Consider the following 23,272-nt stretch of genomic DNA (forward strand, 5'->3'; position numbering starts at 1 on the left):
AAGTAGCATCTGTTGTATCCTTCCAATGATAGGAATGATAAATGGTTGTTGCAGAAAAATTGGACAAGACAGAAAGGAACCAAGAAGAAAAGCACAAATATCCATAAGCGCAATAGACTCGTGGTTGCCGGTGGAGGCTGGGAGTTTGGGACCAGCAGATGCAAACTATTATATGTAGGATGGATTAACACCAAGGTCCTACTGTATAGCACAGGGAACTATGTTAAATGTCCTGTGATGAAACATATGGGAAAGAATATGAAAAACAAAATATATTTGTATAACTGAATCGCTTTGCTATAGAGCAGAAATTAACACATCATTGCGAATCAACTATAATTCAAAAAAATTTGTAAAAATAAATCCATAAATCCACCAACCAGAAATAAGTACAATGGAATAGCTTTTTAACAGCTAGCCTAACAGATATTCTCACCTCTTCTCCACTGCCACCTCCACTCTAGAGACTGGGAAGTGAAATATTTACTTTCTCAGGCTCCTTTGTAGCTGAGAGCAGCCATGGGACACAGTTCTGGTCAAAGAGACCTAAAGAGAAATCTGCTGGGACCCTGTGGTAGGGTCTTCATGCTCCTGATGGAGGAGACAGACGCTGCAGACACCACACTACTCCCCTTCCTCCTTCCTGCCTCAGATGCAGACACGATGCCTGGAGCTGAGACAGCCATTTTGTGACCATAAAGAAAGGAGGATTGCAGAGGTGCCAGCCCAACATCACCAAGCTGCTGATGCCAGATCCTCAGATCCCCAGAAAACTTATGAGTGAAAAGGCACCATAAGTCAAGTTTTCCAATCCTTTGAGCTAAAATTCACATACAACTTGTTAATATGTCTTTGATGTATTTCCTACCAGTCTTAACAGAATTAAGAAATCTTACATATAATTTTACGTTCTGAGTTTTTTCCTATGACATGAAATTGTAAAGGTTTTCTCACATCACCAAAAACATTCCAAAACCCCATATTAATGTTTGTCTATCATGTAACTATATATCATTTCCATGTTGCCAGAAATAGTTTCCAATTTTTCACTAATAAATAAGCCTTGGATAATATTCTTATGTATAAATCTTTGCCTGTGTCTCTGAAAAATTCTCTAAGATTCTAGAAGAGGAACTACTGAGTCAAAGTACATGAATTACTAGGTCAAAAGCAGACTAGTTACATGGCAGGAGTGGAAGCCAGCAACCAAATGATGGTACCCTGGCCTTCCCCTCAGGGATACAAATCAAAAGTTAACCAATCATCCAATGTATATTTATGGAGTAGCTATTTCACTCCAGGCCTTCTGTTAGATGCTGGTGATACCGTGATGACTGAAACAGACATGGGTCTTGCCCACATGGGAAATACCATTTCTCAGAAGGCTGCCCAGAAGGATGGTGACTGGTTTTTATTGAACCATGGCCAACTAATGAATGGAGAGGCTCACCATAAGGCTAAAAAGCAAAAACTAACTGAGAAAAATATTTGTGATCTATATGGAAAATATAAGGCTCATACTTAGTATATAATTACAGTCCAAATATATCATGACTGGTATGCTATCATCAAAAATAATGAAAAATATTTAGATGTATGAAGAGATGTTCAGGATAGGTGTTAAAAATCAAAAGGCAGATTTCAAACAGTATATTGAGTGTGAACATATTTAATGAAAATTAAAATTGTATATATTTTAGAAGACTAGAAGAATAAACATCAAAATATTGACGGTGAATTCTCTAGTGGTGGGATTATAATTGATATTTATTTTCTTATCTACATTTTCAAAATCTCTGTTATAAACTTGCATTATATTTTAAACAAGAGAGAGAAACAAAACTTTTTAGTGTTTTAAAAGCCACCACAGGACTTCCCTGGTCTGGGAACCTCTATGTGCCAAGCAGTGTGGTGCGAAAAACAAAAAAGATATGCAACCTATCTCTGCCAAACTAGCCTGTCCTTATTCTCTGTGTTCCTGGTTCCAGGATCCTGTATATTTTGCATTCGTAACATCACTCATCAACGTTACCTTGCACCCTCACTTCACAAATCATTTGAGACATAAGCCTAACCAATGGCTTTTAAATTTCAAATACTGAATTTCACAGTTTTGGAATTATTATCTGGTTCTTTTTTTTTTTTTAGAGTTTTGAAGCCATTTTTAGAGTTTTTATTTCTCTATCAAGATTTCCCTACCTTTCATGTTGAGCCTACTTTCCTTTATAGTAAAGAACAAGCTGTAACAGCTGCTTTAAAATCATTATCTCATCATCTCAGTGTCAGCCTCTTTTGATCATCTTTTCTCTTGAAAAGGAATCACGTTTTCCTTTTCTTTGTATGTCAAATAACCTTGAATTTCACGTTGAGTACTATGTTATGAAGGCTCTGGATTGTGTTATAAACCCCTACAGAGCGCTGATTTTTGCAGCTGTCGTTTTGTCAGGTGGACTCAAACTTGGTGGACTCAAAGTAGCAAACACTGTCATTGGGCAAGCAGTTCAAACGTTAGTTCGCTTCTTTTACCCTTAGCTGAAGTTTTGTCCTACGAATGTATGACTTAGAGGGTGGCCAGAGATTGGTACAGAGCTTACAAAGAACTCTCCACCCTGACTCTTGCCTTGCCGGGGTTTCCCCCTCACATTTCAGCAGCTGTTACTGCCCTCAGCTCTGTCCTCTGGGGTTTCAGGTTGGAAATACTGTAGGTTTTCTATTGAAATGTTAGACGTAAGACGTAGAACATTTGGAAATGTCCCCCTTTCCAAACTATGCATAGAGTACCCTCAAATGGTGCTGACTGCAGTATGCTACAAGGGATTTAAAAATGAGAAATTCATCCTGGGCCATTCCCTTCTCGCAGAATCAGACACGACTGAGTGACTAACACTTTCACTTTACTGTCATGCTTTCGTGAGCGCTCTGACCCTCTGCTGGCTGCACCCTTTTCCATGGGCCAAGGAGTCTTTGGAGTCAAGGGAACGTGGTTGCATAGAGCCTAGGACATCTCCCCTTTCCAAACTGTGCATACAGTACCCAGAACTCAGAATTCTCTGGTCAAATGGTCCCAGCTCACTTCCAGGACTGCATGGACTGCTTCTGCAGATGTGGAAGACAAAACAAAGGCTCTTCAAACCTGCCCATTTAAAATAAATTTTAACAGCTGGACAAGAAAGACGTGGTCCAAATGTAAAGAAACAGATCTAAATTAGAACAGGGGAGCAACACACAGGGGGTGGAGATTAGGCATGTGGTGAAGATGGCTCATGTCCCCTCTGAGAACAGTATTGCAGTTAAGCGTATGGACACGGATGCCAATCAGAGTCTGTATTAAACCCCAGCTCCACCACTTAACCTCTCTGTGGTTCAATTTCCCTGTCCATAAGATGGGAATTCTATTGTACTTTCCTTCTTGGGTAGCTAGCTGTGAGGATTCAATTAATCATTATGTGTAAAGCACTTTGTAATGTGCCCAGCATATGGTAATTGCTCAAAAAAAGATTGGCAATTTTTATTAGCTACTCCCAATGACAAAATTGAGGGGGAATGGTATGGGAAAGACATGATCCAAAAATAAAGTATGTCATGATTTTAAACAATTGGTGATGTGTATGAAAGAATTCACTTGAAATTAACTCTGGGGACATTCTTCTTGAGTGGCATTGAATTAGCAGAAAAGAAAATGCCATCCTAGCACATTACTTGGCTCTGTTTACATAATGATAAATATGTAAACTCTGTGGATTAGAGATCAAAAGATAACTGTAGAAAGCTGATGGAGAAGAAAAGATGTTTATGAAGCTCAAATACGTACAGCATATCAAAATGACAACAGGAAAAGGCTGGAGGTTGTATAACCCACAAGGAGAAGTCAGCAGAAACATCAAAATCAATGCATTGAGAAGTAACCACACAAATCTATCTTTAGAGGTGTAGGGTGACCAATAGAAGAACTAAAAACAGAACCATTTAAAGTAGCAGATTCCAGATTGGTTTCTGAAGATGTGAAGGCAATTAACAGCACTTACTTGACTTGGTATTTCTCCAGTAACAATCTCTGGGCCTGAAAGCAGCTTCGGGGACAGGCTATGTGAGTTCAAATCCCAGCTCACTTATCTTGGCCCAGTCACTTAACCTTTCTAGAATTCAGTTTTTTCTTTTTTTCTTCTTTTAAAATTTGTACTGCGGTAGTTGCTTTACAATGTTGTGTTACTTTCTGCTGTATAGCAAAGTGGATCAGCTATACGTATACAAATATATCCTCTCTTTTTTGAACTTCCTTCCCATGTAGGTCACCACAGTGCATTGAGCAGAGCTCCCTGTGCTACAGAGTAGGTTCTCATATCTATTTTATACATAGTAGTGTAGATATGTTCATGCCAGTCTCCCAACAGAAATCAGTATTTTCATCTGCCAAGTGGTGACAACAAGCGTGCCTACCCACGCTGGTGATTTTCAGTCTCTCCATTCTCAAAGGATTGGCTGGAGCTGGGTTTTGAGGCAATTCAGCTTCCAGCGGAGCTTTTCCCTGTTTAATTCTGAATCCGAAATTGAAGTGAATATGTTAACAGAATAGATTACACAACACGCAGCTCGCTGGCCTGAGAGCTCAGATCTCCCTGGCAGCTGGCAGCTGGGGTCGGGCCCCCTGGGCAGAGGGACTGGCGGCTCAGCGAGACTTGCTCCTCCTGACTTTGACCACACGGGCTGGCTTTCCCAGCTCTGACTCCTGTGACATCTTTAGTTGCTTCCCACTTGCTTTCGTACCAATTTCACAGGATATTAAACTTGCTTAATAAAGTTGTCTAATCCATCTGGTGCTCACCACATGACAATATTTCTAAATCTTTTGTATTCTCAGGAAATAAGAATGATACTTTGAGGACCAGATGCTGCACTAGCAAACCATTTTTATACATGCGTACACATACAATTATGCATCATATATACTTACATGTGAGTGCATGCGTGCTCAGTCGCTTAAGTCCTATCCGACTCTTTGTGACCCTATGAACCACAGCCCACCAGGCTCGTCTGTCCAGAGAATTCTCCAGGCGAGGATACTGGAAGGGATTGCCATGCCCTCCTCCAGGGGAACTTCTCGATCCAGGGACCAAAGCAGGGTCTCTTTCGTCTCCTGCAAGCAGATGTTTTACCGCTGAGCCCTACATACTTACATATATATACGGAAATGTATTTTATGTATGTTGACCAACTGACCTCTACAATTGCCCTTTAGTAGATATAAACCAAAGGACAATCAAGGATTTAATTGCTTCATCAGAGACTACACAGCTAGTAAACGGTTGTGCTACCACCCAGGGTTCTTGGCCAGTTTCAATAGAAATTGATCAAAGGCCAGACAAGAAATTCAGGCAAGGTTTTGTTGGGGCCCCTGCTACGGCAGGGGGAAGGGGGACAAAAATAGTTTCCCTCGCTTGGTCGCCCCTTAAGGGGAGTGGCAAGCTTGTTCCTTATATGAGAGTGAGGGTAGGGGTATGTCCAGGGGTTGGGCCGGAGGGGAGGCTTCGGTGTTTTGCCCACCGCTTAGGTGGTACTGTGTACAAGAGGCATGCACAGTACCTTGCTTTTGCTCTAGGCTTTTCAAAAGTTGCAGTTGGGTTTTTTGGTCTCTTTGTGTCTTTTGTCCAGAATTGGCCCCAGCTGCACATGTACCAACTCAGTTATTTTTAGTCCCATACCGTTTCTTTGTATTTTGTTGCTCAAGGAGAGGTGTGTTCAGGTGCAAGCTTTGCAGACTGCACCAAATGGTCCCAGGCTCCAGCCTGTCTCAACTGAACTAAGATTCAAAGCCCAGGTTGCCAACTCTAGGACTCTTTTGGCTGTAAACCATGATGTCTATATAATACCTTTCACGTTCTTCAAGATATCCCCTGAAAATCTGGCACATAAATTATTCAGTTCATAGCTAGCTGGCCCTGGCCAATACAGCAGCCACTGGCCACATGTGACCAGTGAACACCTGAAACGTGGCTGGTCCAAACTGAAATGTGCCGAAGTATAAAATATAGACCAATTTCTAAGACGTCCCTGGTGGCTCAGATGGTAAAGAATCTGCCTGCAATGCAAGAGATCCGGATTCGATCCCTGTGTCGGGAAGATACCCTGGAGAAGGGAATGGCAACCCACTCCAGTATTCTTGCCTGGAGAATTCCAAGGAGAGAGGAGCCTGGTGGGCTACAGTCCATGGGATCACAAAGAGTTGGACACAACTGAGAGAAAAACATCTATTTCTGCTTTATTGACTATGCCAAAGCCTTTGACTCTGTGGATCACAATAAACTGTGGAAAATTCTGAAAGAGATGGGAATACCAGACCACCTGACCTGCCTCTTGAGAAAACTGTATGCAGGTCAGGAAGCAATAGTTAGAACTGGACATGGTACAGCAGACTGGTTCCAAATAGGAAAAGGAGTACGTCAAGGCTGTGTATTGTCACCCTGCTTATTTAACTTATATGCAGAGCACATCATGAGAAATGCTGGGCTGAAAGAAACACAAGCTGGAATCAAGATTGCCGGGAGAAATATCAATAACCTCAGATATGCAGATGACACCACCCTTATGGCAGAAAGGGAAGAGGAACTAAAAAGCCTCTTGATGAAAGTGAAAGAGGAGAGTGAAAAAGTTGGCTTAAAGCTCAACATTCAGAAAACTAAGATCATGGCATCCAGTCCCATCACCTCATGGGAAATGGATGGGGAAACAGTGGAAACAGTGGCCGACTTTATTTTTCTGGACTCCAAAATCACTGCAGATGGTGATTGCAGCCATGAAATTAAAAGACGCTTACTCCTTGGAAGGAAAGTTATGACCAACCTAGACAGCACATTAAAAAGCAGAGACATTACTTTATCAACAAAGGTCCGTCTAGTCAAGGCTATGGTTTTTCCAGTGGTCATGTATGGATGTGAGTTGGACTATAAAGAAAGCTGAACGCCGAAGAATTGATGCTTTTGAACTGTAGTGTTGGAGAAGACCCTTGAGGGTCCCTTGGACTGCAAGGAGATCCAACCAGTCCATCCTAAAGGAGATCAGTCCTGGGTGTTCATTGGAAGGACTGATATTGAAGCTGAAACTCCAATATTTTGGCCACCTGATGCAAAGAGCTGACTCATTTGAAAAGACCCTGATGCTGGGAAAGATTGGGGGCAGGAGGAGAAGGGGACGACAGAGGATCAGATGGTTGGATGGCATCACTGACTCAATGGACATGCGTTTGGGTGGACTCCGGGAGTTGGTGATGGACAGGGAGGCCTGGCGTGCTGCGGTTCATGGGGTCGCAAAGGGTCAGACACGAATGAGTGACTGAACTGACTGACTGAGAGACTAACACTTTTTTAAGACTTAGTACAATGAGAAAAATATGAAATAGTTCATTAATAATTTCTATATTGACTACAGATGAAATGATCATATTCCAAATATATTGGGTTAAATAAAACATGTTATTAAAATTAATTTCACTTGTTTCTTTTTGGTTTTTTCTTTCAATGTGGCTATTAGGAATTTTTTAATTCTATATATGGCTCATGCTATAGAATTTTATCTATTGGACAGAGCCAAGCTAGACCACTGAATTAACAAAGACGTCTGTGCGTCAATAGAAAAAACACTGGTGGAGTGATTCCCCTGGTGGTCCAGTGGCTAAGGCTCTCTGCTCCCAGTGCAGGGGACCTTGGTTCGATCCCTGGTCGGGAAACTGGATCTCATATGCCACAACTAAGAGTTCAGATGCCGCATCTAAAGATCTCGCATGCTACAACGAAGATTGAAGATCTCGCGTGCTGAAACAAACACCCAGCACAGCCAAATAAATAAATAATATTTTTTTAAAAAGAAAAAACACTGGTAGAGAAGTCAGGAGACCTGAGTTCAAGCCCTAGCTTTGACATCAGCTAGTTGTGTGGCCTTAGGCAAACCTCTCACCCTCTCCGAGCCTCAGTTTCCCCTCCCTAAAAGGAGATCGGATTATTTCAATGCGCCCTGACAGTCCACGTTCATACCAGCAACTCTCCCAGCTCTCAGCACTTACTAACATATTTGCTCCGCCCACAGTTCTATCTGCTCCACCTTGATCATAAACTCCTTGAGGATAGAATTTCTGTCCCCCAGCTCCAGTCTCACTGCATTGCAGTAAGCACCCAGTAGGCACTTAATCATAACCTTTTGGTTTGAAACTTGTTTAAAGTCTATTATTAACAGCCCCTACCTGCTTCCTTTTTCCTTCATCTCTCCACTCCCCCCGCCAAACCCAGGATTTCCTCAAAGATTCGCATATTACAATTCCAAGGAATGTGAAATAAGAGTGTAGTTAAGCAAAAGTTTAAGCAACTTGTCACTCAACATGCAACGGTGAACTGTAAAGCTGAAGGGTGGTGTCATGTTCTAGCTCAGGACTTGGGATCCTACTCGGATCATCAGAGGTCACAGAATACAAACAGTGGATGATTTTTTGCTCAATTTTCACCCACAGTGAATAGGCCTCCCAAGTCACACTGTCCGTTATGAAACAAACTGTATTAAAATTAAAACCTGAGAACAGGTGCAGGACCTTGACCATCTTGCTATCTGCTACCCTCAGGGCATTCGGCAAATGGGAGAATGTAAAAAAAAAAATCTTTACTGGCAACAGAGAGCTAAATAGAAGCCCCCAAACCAGCATCAACTTTAGGAACTTGGGCTGAGTAAAGTCGTCATGTAGAGCTAACGTAAACTGAACCATGATCAGATGCTAGGGCCCCATGCTAGGATGTGTGGCATTTAATCTCCTTAACAATGACGTAGGTTACTATAATAATGCCCTGTTCAGTTTACCTGGGATATTTGTTCATTTCAAAAATATATTTTAAGCTCATACTGTGAGTCAGACAGTGTTTTAGGCATTGGGGTCTACTGTAGTCTAATGAAAGTCTAAACAATCATTTTAATTACACTCCAAGATATAGGTCCAAAACAATAGAAAACAAGGACTGAAACAAACCTGTACACTTTATGGCAGCAGTATTGACAGCCACCAAAAGTAGAAGCAAACTGAAGTCTGGATAAGCAAAATGTGGTATATACATTCAATAGAATGCTATTGAATGTGCTATTCTAACACATGCTGCAACATAAATAAATCTTGAAAGCCACTCCCAAAAGGACAAATGTTATACAATTCCACTTAAATGAGGAATGTAGAAATAGGCAAATCCATAGAAACAAAAAGCGGGATAGATGGTTAAGACTAACCATCTTAACCATGGCAGTTCAATGGTTAAGACTCCTTGCTTCCACTGCAGGGGGCCTGGGTTCAATTTCTGGTCAGGGAACTAAGATTCCTGGAGCCTCACAGAGCAGCTAAAATAAAAAAAAAAGTGGGACAGAGGTTACCCAGGGCTGGGAGGAGGAGGGATGGGGGAGTTATTATTTAATGGGTGTAGAGTTTCTGTTTGGGATGATGGAAAGTTCTAGAAATAGATAGTGGTGACGGTTCTACAACATTGTGAATGTACAATGTCACTGCATTGTGCACTTACAAGTGGTTAAAATGGTAAATTGTATGTTATGTATATTTTTACCACAATAAAAAAATCAACTGAAAACAGCTAACAATTTCAGATGACAGCATGCGAATGGGGTGAGGTGTCAGAAATTAAGGACGAGGATGGAGCTATTTTCGGTGGCATTATCAAGGCAGGTCTCTTTGAGAGGGTGACATTTGAACTGAGATATGATATGTGAGCGAGGCTCAGCCACGTAAAGAATGTCCCAGTGGGGAGGATGCTGCAGGCAGAGGCAATGCCAGCGAAGGGCTGTTGAGGGAGCCCAGGGTAGCAGACCCGCTGGAAAATATTCACAATAGCCAAAAACTGTGACAATTCTGTTGCCCATCACCCGTAAGATGGATCCCCTAGATGTTACACATTCACACAACGAAATGCTATACAGTGATGAGCTAGGGCCACACACAATGACAGGGATAAATCTCACAAACATAAATTATAAAAGAATGTGCATGTGTGCTAAGAGGCTTCAGTCGTGTCCAACTCTTTGCACCCTTATGGAGTGTAGCCTGTCAGGCTCCTCTGCCCATAGGATTCTCCAGGCAAGAGTACTGGAGTGAGTTGCCATGCCCTCGAACCCATGTCTCTTTTATCTCCTGCACTGGTGGGCGGGTTCTTTACCATTAGTGCCACCTGGGAAGTCGCAGATGAAAGAACACATCCAAGGAATTCCCTGGTGGTCCAGTGGTTAGGACTCAGCACTTTCACTGCCAAGGATGTAGGTTCAATCCCTGGTTGGAAAACTAAGAGCCTGCCAGCCACACGTGAAGTTGCTCAGTCGTGTCCAACTCTTTGTGACCCTATGGACCGTAGCCTGCTAGGCTCCTCCATCCATGGGATTTTCCAGGCAAGAATACTGGAATGGGTTGCCATTTCCTTCTCCAGGGGATCTGCCTGACCCAGGGTTCAAACCCAGGTCTCCCGCATTGCAGGCAGACTCTTTACCCTTTGAGCTACTAGGGAATCCCACATGGGTGCAGCTAAAAAAAATACACGCACATCCAGTAAGACTGTATTCATATAGAACTAAAAATAAATATAATTACACTTTGAGGATACATACTGTTGGAAGACAAAGAGAATGCACAGTCGCCACTGAGCTGAGAGTACCTTAAGCCTGAAAAACAAGACAGACAGCTGCATATGCTCAATGGGTCAGTTTATCATACGACGATTTGCTCACAGGGTAGGACTGGGCAGATGGCGATCTGGAAGCGTTCACAATCGTGCTCTGTAGCCCAGAGGCAGAATCAGGACAATTTTATAGTTAACCCAGAGGGGTATGTGCTTGGAAACACAGAATGCTTTCCTAAGTCAAGATCTATGAATGGGTAACTAGGCTGGTGAGCACTGGGAGTACATCAGACAAGGTCTTATCATTGGGAACGAACATGGGAACACAGAGGCCACCTGGACCTAACGATCATGAAACAGTATCTACTAACTACAGAGCCCTTGATAACAAAGAGATTTCCTACACAGTACATCCCTAGGTAGGGTCAGTGGAAGAAAGCAAGAACTGAATGGGCCCAAGATGGCATCAGTCATGCTGACAGCCAGACATATATGTAGTAAAACTCTAAAGTAAAGCCAGGGCTTCCCTTGTGGCTCAGTGATGAAGAAATGAAAGTGAAAGTCGCTCAGTCATGTCCACTCTTTGTGACCCCATGGACTATATATATAGTCCATGGAATTCTCCAGGCCAGAATACTGGAGTGGGTACCCTTTCCCTTCTCCAGGGGATCTCCTCAACCCAGGGATCGAACCCAGGTCTCCCACATTACAGGCAGATTCTTCACTGTCTGAACCAAAACGGAAGCCCAAGAATACTAGTGTGTAGCCTCTCCCTTCTCCAGAGGATCTTCCCAACCCAGGAATCGAACCAGGGTCTCCTGCATTGCAGGCAGGTTCTTTACCAACTGAGCTATGAGGGAAGCCTGTCCACCTGCCAGTGCAGGAGACATGGGTTCAGTCCTTGGTCCAGGAAGATCCCAGGTGATGTGGAGCAACTAAGCCTGTGTGCCCTAGAGCCCTGGAGCTGCAACTGCTTAAACCCAAGCACCCTAGAGCCTGTGCTCCACAAAAGAAGCCACTGCAATGAGAAGCCCACGCACTGCAACTAGAGAAAAGCCCAAGTAGCAACGAAGACCCAGCACAGACAAAAATAAAGTAAACCGAAATTTAAAAATAAAAATGAAGCAAGGATAGTATACCATAAAAGTTATCTGGAGTGCTGTGAGGGCAGATGAAGATGGAACCGTGACTGTGGGAGGGGTGTGCTGGGACTTGCAGGGTGTTCACAGTGTTCGACTTCTTGATCTTGGGGTGGAAGAATACATAAGGGTCGTCTTCATAATTATCAGTTACATTATACATACGTGTACTTTTGTAAGAGTCTGGGGAAAGATATGTAACAAATATACAACATAGCATTAAGATCCTTCTCTAGGAGATCTTCTTAACCCAGGGATCGAACCCGAGCCTCTCACATCTCCTGCTTTGGCAGGTGGGTTCTTCACCACTAGCACCACCCGGAAAGCTCTCAGAATATACAAAGAATTACCAAAAAATCAATAAGAAAAAGAACAAATGTATTAGTCAAGGCCCAGTCAAGAGATAGAAGCCACATAGTAATTTGAACAGGGAACACTTAATATAAAAATTGTTATCTAATAATACAGGACTATTAGAATAATTAATAACTAAGGTGTAAAGAGAATGCACAAGAATGAAGCAATAACTGACAAAGGGAACAGGCCTTACCTATAGGATCGAGCAGCATGGCCAAGAAAAGAACAAACCTGGAAGAGATTTAGACCTCGTAAGAGATGTTGCTCCCCTACATGGTGGAGACCATTTGCTGAGATGCTACAGCCCAGGGCTGACAAGCAGAAAACTCCGCGCTTGGGTGAGAACAAAATTCACTGGGAAACCATTTATTGGAGAAGAGCTGGGAAGCCACCCAGGGGGTGCCAGCAGAACTCACTTCGAAGATGCCCATGTGGTGCCCCTGAAACTCCCTGGAAACCTGCCCACTGGAATGACGCTTAAGTCCCTGGACATAAAGTGGTTGGGACTCTGCGCTTCCACTAGGGGGCGGTGCGGGGGCTTCGATCCAAGGTGGGAAACTAGGATTCCACATGCCCTGCGGCAGGGCCAAAAAAAAAAAAAAAAAAAATTAGCACACTGTAAATCAACTATACTTCAATGAAATAAATTGAAAGCAATAAACTCATTGGCATGAGTACCACTGGTTGTCCCACGTACCACTGGTCACTACACATTGCTGGCCGCCACGCATCACAGCAGCAAGAAGAAAACACAGAAATCCTGATGAGAAGCTCCCCTTCCTCCTGTGGTGTTCCCTGGGCATGCTCTACAGACATGCCCGAGCATCACGCCAGCTGGCAGAGGGGAAATAGTTACAGGGTCCAGCTTAACTATCACAGAGCAGGGCAGTGAAGGGTGATTTTAATGTTGAGACACAATACATTGTTAACTGACAGCACAAACAATAACCCGTATCATCCTTAGAAAGATAGAAAAGAAACTAGTAAAATATCTGTCTCTAAGGAGAAGTTTGACCCACAGCAAGTTAAAGGTTCATGCTTTCCATGGGCAGTCCCCAGGGAACTGCCAGGAATGGGATACCTACAAAGAAATCTGCCCAAGAGAGTTTCTTGCCAGAAGTCAGATGACATCAGCAGAAAGAGGCTGCATTTTAGACCATCAAACACAGAACTGTTCTGATCAAACACAGAAGCATTGTCCACTCCATGGAACTGCAAGTGGGATCCCCAAAGAAAGGACCTCAAAAAAAATCCACAAAATCACTTTACAGGACAATCATCCTTCAACTTCCACGGCTTCAGTAGTAACAACGCCAGATTACTAGTGAAGCCACCAGAAAGGCACTTTCCCTCCCCCTCTCCCTGCCCCAGCCCTGTGTGTGCTGTGCTTAGCCACTCAGTCGTGTCCAACTCTGTGTGACCCTTTGGACTGTAGCCCACCAGGCTCCTCTGTCTATGGGATTCTCCAGGCAAGACTACTGGAGGGGGTTGCCATGCCCTCCTTCAGGGGATCTTCCCAACCAAGGGACCGAACCCAGATCTCCTGCATTGCTGGCAGATTATTTATTGTCTGAGCCACCAGAGAAGCCCTAGAGACCCAAAACAGCAGCCAGAGAGTGGGGAGGGAGGGGAAGGTTAAAAACGGAAGATGCCAACCACACGACCTCCCTACTCTGCAGGCTTCTGAGCCTGGGAAAAGGGAAAAGTGAAATTGGATGAGACTCTGAAGTTTTTTGACTGGATTAAGATTTTTTAATTACACTGTCTGCCAAACCTACCAGTTTTTTTCTTTTTGGGGGTAAAATTGTAAACTTTTATCTTATATGCAAAGAGCTAGTATTGTTTCTGCATAACACAGATTCCTGGATGACCCATTCAAGGAAGTCCACTTAGTTCAACGTAGTTCACCATGAGGCCAGCCTGTAAAGGTGGTAAGTGATGACGCAAGACCTCTTGGTCCTCTCCTGCATCTCCAAGTGATGCTCCTTCAATTTTCCAAGGCCAATTTCTATCAAAACCTTTCATAATTAAATGATGTCTTGTGGGGCTTTTCTTCCCCCCTGGGATAATTAAAACCTTCCTCTACACAAATGTTGCTTCTGCCACTGTTGCTAAGAAACTCCTTTGTGATACGAATCCCCACTGGAGATCAACTCTCTCCATATCAGAGGTGCTCATTTCAGTTGAAAAATTGTTTTTAAACACCGCAAAATTCCTCCTGATTCAACACAGTTTATATTGCCTCTGTGATCCCCAGAGTTTAGAAGCATTTACACATTTTTTTCTAGGAGAAAATTTTAGCTAAAATACATGCCACCACAAATGTTAAGTGGCCTAAATCTCTCCCCTCTGGCTAATAAAGGGTTTCTCAGTTTGCGCTAGTTTAAGAAGCCATCTGCCAATGCAGGAGACATAAGAGGCATGGGTTCGATTCTTGGGTTGGGAAGATCCCCTGGAGAAGGATTCTTGCTTGGAGAATCCCATGGACAGAGGAGCCTGGCAGGCTACAGTTCATAGGGTCGCAAAAAATCAGACACGACTGGAGTGATTTAGCGCTCTGGCTAATAAACATTTTTAGAAATTCCAACAGGTAAACTAACAGGAGCCCATACCATCTTGTCAGAAGAACACGCATAAAAAATAATCCTGACTTACCCTTATTATTGAAAAAAAGAGAGAGAGAAAGAAGAAAACAGGCCCCAGAAGACCTTCAAAATATCTTCCCAACCCAGGGATCAAACTCGAGTCTTTTCCGTCTCTTGAATTGGCAGGAGGGTTCTTCACCACCAGCGCCCCCTGGGAAAGCCATCTACCCCATCCAAACACTCAGGGGACTAGACTCTTTCCTGAGAGCATTTATAGTAGAGACACAACAACACTGGCAATACAATGAGTGACCCAATCCCCTCTGTGTGCAGCATCACCAGGAGTTAAACTTCACACACACACATTAACAAAGTAACCAAAATTAACTCAATAATCCCATTTTCTTCACAGGAAGCCAAACCTTAAAGAAGCAACTCTGTGGCCCTTGCTGCTATTAGGTATTAATAACACGTTTTCACTCTAAATTGTCCTTGAGGACTGTGACAGCGTTTACAACTCTAAAAGTAGATAATCAAATCTTTCAAAGAATTTTCAGAGGTCCAAACTAAAAATCTAGAGCTATCTAAATGGTGACTGATGAACTAAAATTCTAGTATTAAAAAAAAAAAAGTTACTTTATGAACAGAAACTTTCCGAGTCACTGGTGTCTCAAGATACCTTTGTGGGGTTTTTTTTTGTTTAGTTTTGCTGTGCTTGTTCTGGGCTTGAAGAACAAATATTCATTTCCTGCAGAAATGGAGGCTGGGAAGATCAAGATGCCTGCAGATGAGAATCTGCTTCCTGACCCCTAGACAGTTGTCTCCTGCTGTGTCCTTGCACAATGGAAAGAGTGAGGGAGCTCAATATTGTGGAACACTTCACGAATTTTCATCTCATCCTTGGGCAGGGGCCGTGCTTATCTTCTCAGTATTGTCCCAGTTTTAGCTCTGTGTGTGCTGCTGAAGTAAACGCTTGGATCCTAACCACTCAGTGGTTCTCTGATCAAATGGAAAACCATCACGTTAATTCCATTTGGACCAGTTGCCACTGTGACTTCATTTGGTCTTGTTGCTTCTTGCTGGAGGCATTGTTCTCTATTCCTGTCTCCATAACTCAGAATCTTCTACCAGCGATCTTGCCCTGACTGTAAAACACTAGTTTCTTTAAAAAAAAAAAAGAGTGCATGGCTATTGGTTGGTCCAGAATGAGTTTGTCTCCAAACATGTTTTGTTAAATACACTGATTTCCTAAGCTGACCACTGACCACAGGACTATTCCTCTGTCCCTGTCATTAGTAATTTTACCCTGCTTTTTCTATCTCCCAATCTGGGGTTGTCCTCAAAACTTCACTAGATGAAACTTAAGTCACCCAAGTTGTAGGGACTGCATCTAGCTCAAAAAAAGAATATGCCACTCAATATGCCAGCAAATTTGGAAAACTCGGCAGTGGCGACAGGACTGGAAAAGGTCAGTTTTCACTCCAATCCCAAAGAAAAGCAATGCCAAAGAATGCTCAAACTACCGCACAATTGCACTCATCTCACACGCTAGTAAAGTAATGCTCAAAATTCTCCAAGCCAGGCCTCAGCAGTACGTGAACTGTGAACTTCCAGATGTTCAAGCAGGTTTTAGAAAAGGCAGAGGAACCAGAGATCAAATTGCCAACATCCAATGGATCATCGAAAAAGCAAGAGTTCCAGAAAAACATCTATTTCTGCTTTATTGATTACGCCAAAGCCTTTGACTGTGTGGATCACAATAAACTGTGGAAAAAATTCTGAAAGAGATAGGAATACCAGACCACCTGACCTGCCTCTTGAGAAACTTATATGCAGGTCAGGAAGCAACAGTTAGAACTGGACATGGAACAACAGACTGGTTCCAAATAGGAAAAGGAGTACGTCAAGGCTGTATATTGTCACCCTGCTTATTTAACTTATATGCAGAGTACCTCATGAGAAACGCTGGGCTAGAGGAAGCACAAGCTGGTATCAAGATTGCCGGGAGAAATATCAATAACCTCAGATACGCAGATGACACCACCCTTATGGCAGAAAGGGAAGAGGAACTAAAAAGCCTCTTGATGAAAGTAAAAGGGGAGAGTGAAAAAGTTGGCTTAAAGCTCAACATTCAGAAAACTAAGATCATGGCATCTGGTCCCATCACTTCATGGGAAATAGATGGGGAAACAGTGCAAACAGTTGCTGACTTTATTTTGGGGGGCTCCAAAATCACTGCAGATGGTGACTGCAGCCATGAAATTAAAAGACACTTACTCCTTGGAAGGAAAGTTATGACCAACCTAGATAGCATATTTAAAAGCAGAGACGTTACTTTGTCAACAAAGGTCCGTCTAGTCAAGGCTATGGTTTTTCCAGTAGTCATGTATGGATGTGAGAGTCGGACTGTGAAGGAAGCTGAGCGCCGAAGAATTGATGCTTTTAAACTGTGGTGTTGGAGAAGACTCTTGAGAGTCCCTTGGACTGCAAGGAGATCCAACCAGTCCATCCTAAAGGAGATTGGTCCTGGGTGTTCGTTGGAAGGACTGATGCTGAAGCTGAAACTCCAGTACTTTGGCCACCTTGTGCGAAGTGTTGACTCGTTGGAAAAGACCCTGATGTTGGGAAGGACTGGGGGCAGGAGGAGAAGGGGACGACAGAGGATGAGATGGCTGGATGGCATCACCGTCTTGATGGACATGAGTTTGGGTAGACTCCAGCAGTTGGTGATGGACAGGGAGGCCTGGCGTGCTGCGGTTCAGGGGGTCGCAAAGAGTCAGACACAACTGAGCAACTGAACTGAACTGAATTTATTTAAACCTCATTTTACAGTTAATCTTGGCTCAGAATTAACAAAAACTAAAATAGAAAAGTCAACCAAACAAGTAATTCACATGAAATCATAAATGAACAACCATCCACCCATGTACCCACCCACTCAATCAGCCCACAAATATTATTGAGCAAAGTGCCTAGGCACAGCATTAATTGCTTGGAATAGCTCTGTGAGCCAAACAGACAATCCCTGCCCTTAAGAAGCTGCTATTATAGTGAGGATGGAAAGGGGCGGACAGGGAGGGGGCCGCTGCTCGGCTGGTTCTGGTATCTCTGAGGAGGATACAGTGAAGCTGCTTCTGCAGATGTAAAAAACACTGCAAAGTGGATTCAGCTGCAGCTACAGGAAGGAACTGCCATCGCTGGGGTGAAGATCTGTAGCTACAGAGATGCTCACAGGAACAGGAAGCAAAGTGGAAGGAGCAAGTCCCTTCTTCCTCCTCCATCCCTGCAACCTCCGGCAGGCATTGTCCATGCAGAGTCCCTGGTGGCTCAGATGGTAAACAATCTGCCTGCCATGTGGGAGACCTGGGTTCAATCCTTGGATTGGGAAGATCCCCTGGAGTAGGAAATGGCAACCCACTCCAGTATTCTTGCCTGGAGAATCCCATGGACAGAGGAGCCTGGTGGGCTACAGTCCATAAGGTTGCAAAGAGTCAGACATGACTGAATCCACTTAGCAGACATGCACAAAGTCACCTGGCCCGGCACAATATTCCAAGAACATTCTAGAGAAAGCTTCATCTCTGAAACACCAGGTATAAACACAAACACATAGGCATTCTCAAGCCTATGAGAATATTGATGCCAAGGTTGGGAATAAGGAAATTGGTAAAAGCTGTCTAGTCGTCTCAGAAACCATTTTAAGCATTGGCATGTTCCACTACATACAATATGAGGTCTTTTCAGATAAAAGTAAAAGCCTAGGTAGAGTGACCCACAAAACCAAATAGCCTTGAGATATTAATACAAATGAAAACCGCAAGGAGACATCACAAGACTCCCATCAGAATGGCTGAATTAGGGACATCCCTGGTGGTCCCATGGCTAAGACTCTGCCTTTCACTGCAGCAGACATGGGTTCAGTCCCTGGTTAGGGAACTAGATCCCACATGCTACATGGTGCAGCCAACAAATAAACAAAACTTAAAAAAAAAATGTTTAACGAACGGATGAGTTAAAAAGGTTGACAAATGTTCACAAGGACCTGGAGCAACTGAAATACTCATATCTTGATGGTAGGAATATAAAATCATGCAACGTCTTTAGAAAACTGTTTAGCAGATTTTTCTAAAGCTGAGTATATGGCTACCTTCTCATTCAGCAATGCCAATCCTAAGTATATGCCCAAGAGAAATGCCTGCACAAAAAGACAGGTAGAAGATGTTCTTGATAGCCTGCCTTGTAATAGCCAATGACTATTGCACTAGATGACATTCATAGTCACTAGATAAATGGATAAATAAACTGCAGCAGAGGCATACAGTGGGCTGCTACACAACAGCAACAACGAAACAGACATCCGTACACTTGTAACCTATGTGGGACCCTTTGGGACCTTCCCAGGACAGTCCTCCCCTCGCCCTGCACCTGCCTCTTGTTTTTAGAAAAACTTTAGCCTCCTAGGCCTTCCCCAAGTTCCAAAGAATAAATTTAATCAGAGAAGTAAGAAAATGCAGAAGTGAAGGAAACAGTCAAGCAAGACAAAATAATAATAGCTTAGCCAATAAACGGAGTCAAAGACCTTTCATTCCTCCTCAAGGGCTATAGATAATATCCTGAGCCGTATCTTTTGAGCTGTTTTGCAGATGCCGAAACCCCCACCAGATGGAAGAAGTACATAGACCCCAAATTAGTTGGAACTAGAAGGTTGATGATGTTGACTCCCAATTACCTCACTACCAACCAATCAGAAGAATGTTCACAAGCCAATCACACGCCTTACAACCTTGCTCCCTTATCCTATCTTTAAAAACCTTCCTCTGAAAGCCATTGAGGAGTTGGAGCCTTTTGAGCAGTAGCTGCCTGGACTCCTTGCTTGGTGCCCACGGTTAACACTGCACTTTTCTTCACCACAGCCTGGTGTCAGTAGATCAGCTTTACTGATACATGGGTGAGCAGCCTCGAGTTTGGTTCTGTCATGCACTCAACAACTTCCATGAATCGCAAAAACAGAAATATTGAGCAAAAGGAGCCACACACAAGAGCACATACCATATGTGCGAGAACAGGCAAAACTGATGATAATAGAAGTCAGACTGTGGTTACCTCTAGCAAGGGAATCATGTGGACTGGGAAGGAATAGGGAAGCTAGCTGGATTACTGAAAGCATTCTCCACCCTGACCTGGGTGATGTTCATGTGGATAGGTACATATGTGAGAATCCATCAAGCATGTAGGATTAGCATGGCTATGAATTTTGTAACATGTGTGTTAGCCCTCAATAGAAAAAGGAAAAAGAGAAGAAAGGAGGGAGGTAAGCATCTTTTCTTAGGAAGTGTGGTAAGAATCAAATAGTCTAAGGGCTTACCAGGTGGTCCAGTGGTTAAGAATCCACCTTCCAATGCAGAAGATCCCTGGACGGAGAACTGACATCCCACGTGCCAAGGGGCAGCTAAGTCCTCACGCTGCAACTACCGAGCCCACGCTCTGGAGCCCACACACCACAGCTAAGACCCGATACAGCCAAAAATAAATAAAATTTTAAAAAACAGAAATCAAAAAGTCTATAGTCACCTGCTGACTGCTCTAAGAGAAGCATGTGATCAGATCTATCAAATACGATACAGCTTCATTAGTCAATAGAAACACATTAGAACAAACCAATGATAAACAAAATTCAGGCTTCTCTCTGAAGGTTATCCTAGTCAGCTCCACAAACTGGACGAGTGCTTTTGATGAACACTAAGGAAAAAAAAAAGCTTTAAAATACTAAATAATTTTGTCCTATTAGTTTCATGCCCGTGTTTCCTCTTACATGACAAATAGTGATATCTTAACTCTTCCTATAGACAAATTAAAGCAAGTCTTCATCAAAAAGGCAGTTAGCCAAATACATACACCAGTCAAAAAAGGAAACAAGTAGTTCTGATATAAAGCTTACCCAACTAGAATTTGACCATTATTCTTTAGAATAATAAGGGAGAGTGTAGAAGTTTGGCTGGCACTCAGTGTTTGAGCATACAGTTCAAAAACTATGCTTCTCTGTCTCCACAATAAAATACAGATATCTGAAACCACCTAACCAAGAGGATGACAAAAGCCAGTTCATTAACTGCAAGATTTTTTTCAGAGCCGGTCTGCTAATCCCAAAGTGGGCTTCCCTGGTGGCTCAGACAGTAAAGAATCTGCCTGCAATTCAGGAGACCCGGGTTCAATCCCTGGATTGGGAAGTTCCCCTGGAAGAGGGCATGGCAACCCAGTCCAGTATTCTTGCCTGTAGAATCCCATGGACAGAGGAGCCTGGCAGACTACAGTCCATAGGGTCGCAAAGAGTCAGACACAACTGAGCGATTAAGATATATAATCCCAAACTCCCAATCCATCCCTCCTCTACTTCCTCAGAATGAATTATTTTTAAATCCACAGATGAATATATAGAGGGAAACTTTTCCACTTAAATTTCAACGTCTATAGATTCACAGAAATAACAACTCCAGAAAAAAGAATGTCAAGCCTTCCCTCTACCGACAGATGGCACCGGCTATAGTGAAAGGTCATTTCAGACCTGCCTCTGCACAATACAGTCCTTTACTCAACTGTGTTGATATCTTTGTACCCAAGTAATTTTTCACACATTATCAGCCCCATAATACCCAACAAGAATGAAGCCTGTGAGGATCTTGAAAGCACTAGTAAGAGGCAAAATTAACAAAAGTAACAAATGTAGAGATAACATTTAGTTTGCAAGAGGTGAGAAAATGAGGAACAGAAAGTTACAGGAGCATCTGAAAGGAATTGCCAAGGTGGGAATGATATTAAAGAACAAAAAAATAAAGTATGCAATAGAGGAAAAGAGCTATGTCTGTTCCATCCAAACTAAGCAGAAAAGAAATGAAGAAGGACTTCCCTGGTGGACCAGTGGCTAAGACCCTGCACTTCCAGTGCAGGGGGCCGGAGTTTGAGAGTTCACCTGATGCAACTAAAGATCCTGTGTGCCTAAACTAAGACTCAGTGCAGCCAAATAAATGAATAAATATTTAAATATTGAAAAAAAAAAAAAAGGAAAGTGAGACTGATGAAGTGGAACAAAGTTTTAATCTGTGGCTAAATAATCAGAATCGAATTAGCTATGGATCAGATAATCCGTCTGGAAGTAAGAAGTGGAAAGTTAAAGTCCGAATTACATCAACCTTTAAGAACCCTTAAGAAGGAAGGGGATGACCCCAGGTCCAGGAGCACCCCCACCCCAGGTATCCCCAGGTGACCAAGAGTGCTGCCTGGTGACCAAGCCACCCCATCATGCAGCTCACACTGCTCACACTTTCCCCTTAAACCCTTAGAAGGAAGAAACCTCGAGAGGAAGCAGTCTCCCTAAATTGATTCCCCAGCCCTGAGGACTGGAGAAAGCGAGAAGAATAAATCATCTTTCCACTTGCATTCTAACCCTAGTAGGGCTTTTGTATGGCCAACATCACCCCACATGAGAAAGGAGGGAAGAGGGCAGGGCATAACCTTTAAGAGAATGACAGCCGTTGAGGACTGGATGAAAACTGGTTAGAACCTACTAGGTCCAAGATGGCAGAAGATGTGACTTCCAGTAGACCTTGAGCCTCATTATATGCTCATCGTAATATATTAGCACAATCTGTGACACACTCACAGGCGCCAAGACAGGTTGACCATAAAAGGTCAAAATTGGGTGGTGGCCCAAATTCTGGAAATTCCCATCCCTTCTCCAAAAATAGTTGGAATAGTCAGTCCTCCCAGGACTATGGTGAAATAACCCAGCTCATAAAAACTAACCACGCCATATTTTGGGGTGCTATCACTTTCCAAGATGACTCTGTACCCTGGGGCCACTTTCCTTTCTGAGACAGCCTGCATTTTGTCTATGGAATGTGTTTATAAATAAATTTGTTTTCACCTTACTGTGACTCGATCTTGAACTCTTACTTTCGAGAAGCCAAGAACTCTCACTTGGCAGCCTATCCCCCCCATGGACTTGCCCAAGACCTGGGACAGGACCATCATCTCGTGCCTTATTTTTCCTGCAACAGGTACCTACCCCGGAGAAAGGTGAAGATTAGTTCTAAGACACCGGAGGGTAAGGGGAAGAAAGGAGACACATAAACCAAACCAAGTAAGTCCGGATCAAACAGGTAGTTGTCCAAATAAACATACAAATCAAAAAAAAACAAAACAAAGCAAAACCACTTTCCTCCAGACTCACCCCCACCCCCCCTGCAGGCTTCCTCCATCTGTCGCAGCCTGCAGGTACCCACCTCCGACACTCAGGTTCACAGCAGCCTCCATCTGGGGTGGGGGAAGAGGTGCAGAGAGAATTCGTGGTTAATTTGGTGGCCTCATGGTTGCAATCCATGGGGTCGCTAAGAGTCGGACACGACTGAGCGACTTCACTTTCACTTTTCACTTTCATGCATTGGGGAAGGAAATGGCAACCCACTCCAGTGTTCTTGTCTGGAGAATCCCAGGGGTGGAGGAGCCTGGTGGGCTGCTGTCTCTGGGGTCACACAGAGTCGGACATGACTGAAGC

General features: G+C 43.3%; 1 long non-coding RNA gene and 1 other non-coding gene across 2 annotated transcripts; both read right to left on the reverse strand.

Moving 5' to 3' along the window:
* Positions 1–1,649: 1,649 nt before the first annotated feature.
* Positions 1,650–15,046, reverse strand: LOC145540249 (uncharacterized). Its single transcript, XR_014078230.1, has 5 exons — positions 14,792–15,046; positions 12,330–12,367; positions 11,780–11,962; positions 4,952–5,134; positions 1,650–4,535 (listed from the first exon to the last, which is right to left on the reverse strand). It is a non-coding gene; the product is annotated as an uncharacterized LOC145540249 (long non-coding RNA).
* A 538-nt stretch (positions 15,047–15,584) lies between these two features.
* LOC145543922 (U6 spliceosomal RNA) lies at positions 15,585–15,694 on the reverse strand. The gene has a single exon (XR_014081164.1). It is a non-coding gene; the product is annotated as a U6 spliceosomal RNA (small nuclear RNA).
* Positions 15,695–23,272: the final 7,578 nt, after the last annotated feature.

The sequence above is a fragment of the Giraffa tippelskirchi genome, chromosome 3, assembly GCF_054371585.1.
Source record: "Giraffa tippelskirchi isolate mGirTip1 chromosome 3, T2T-mGirTip1v1.2.pri, whole genome shotgun sequence".
NCBI lineage: Eukaryota > Metazoa > Chordata > Mammalia > Artiodactyla > Giraffidae > Giraffa > Giraffa tippelskirchi.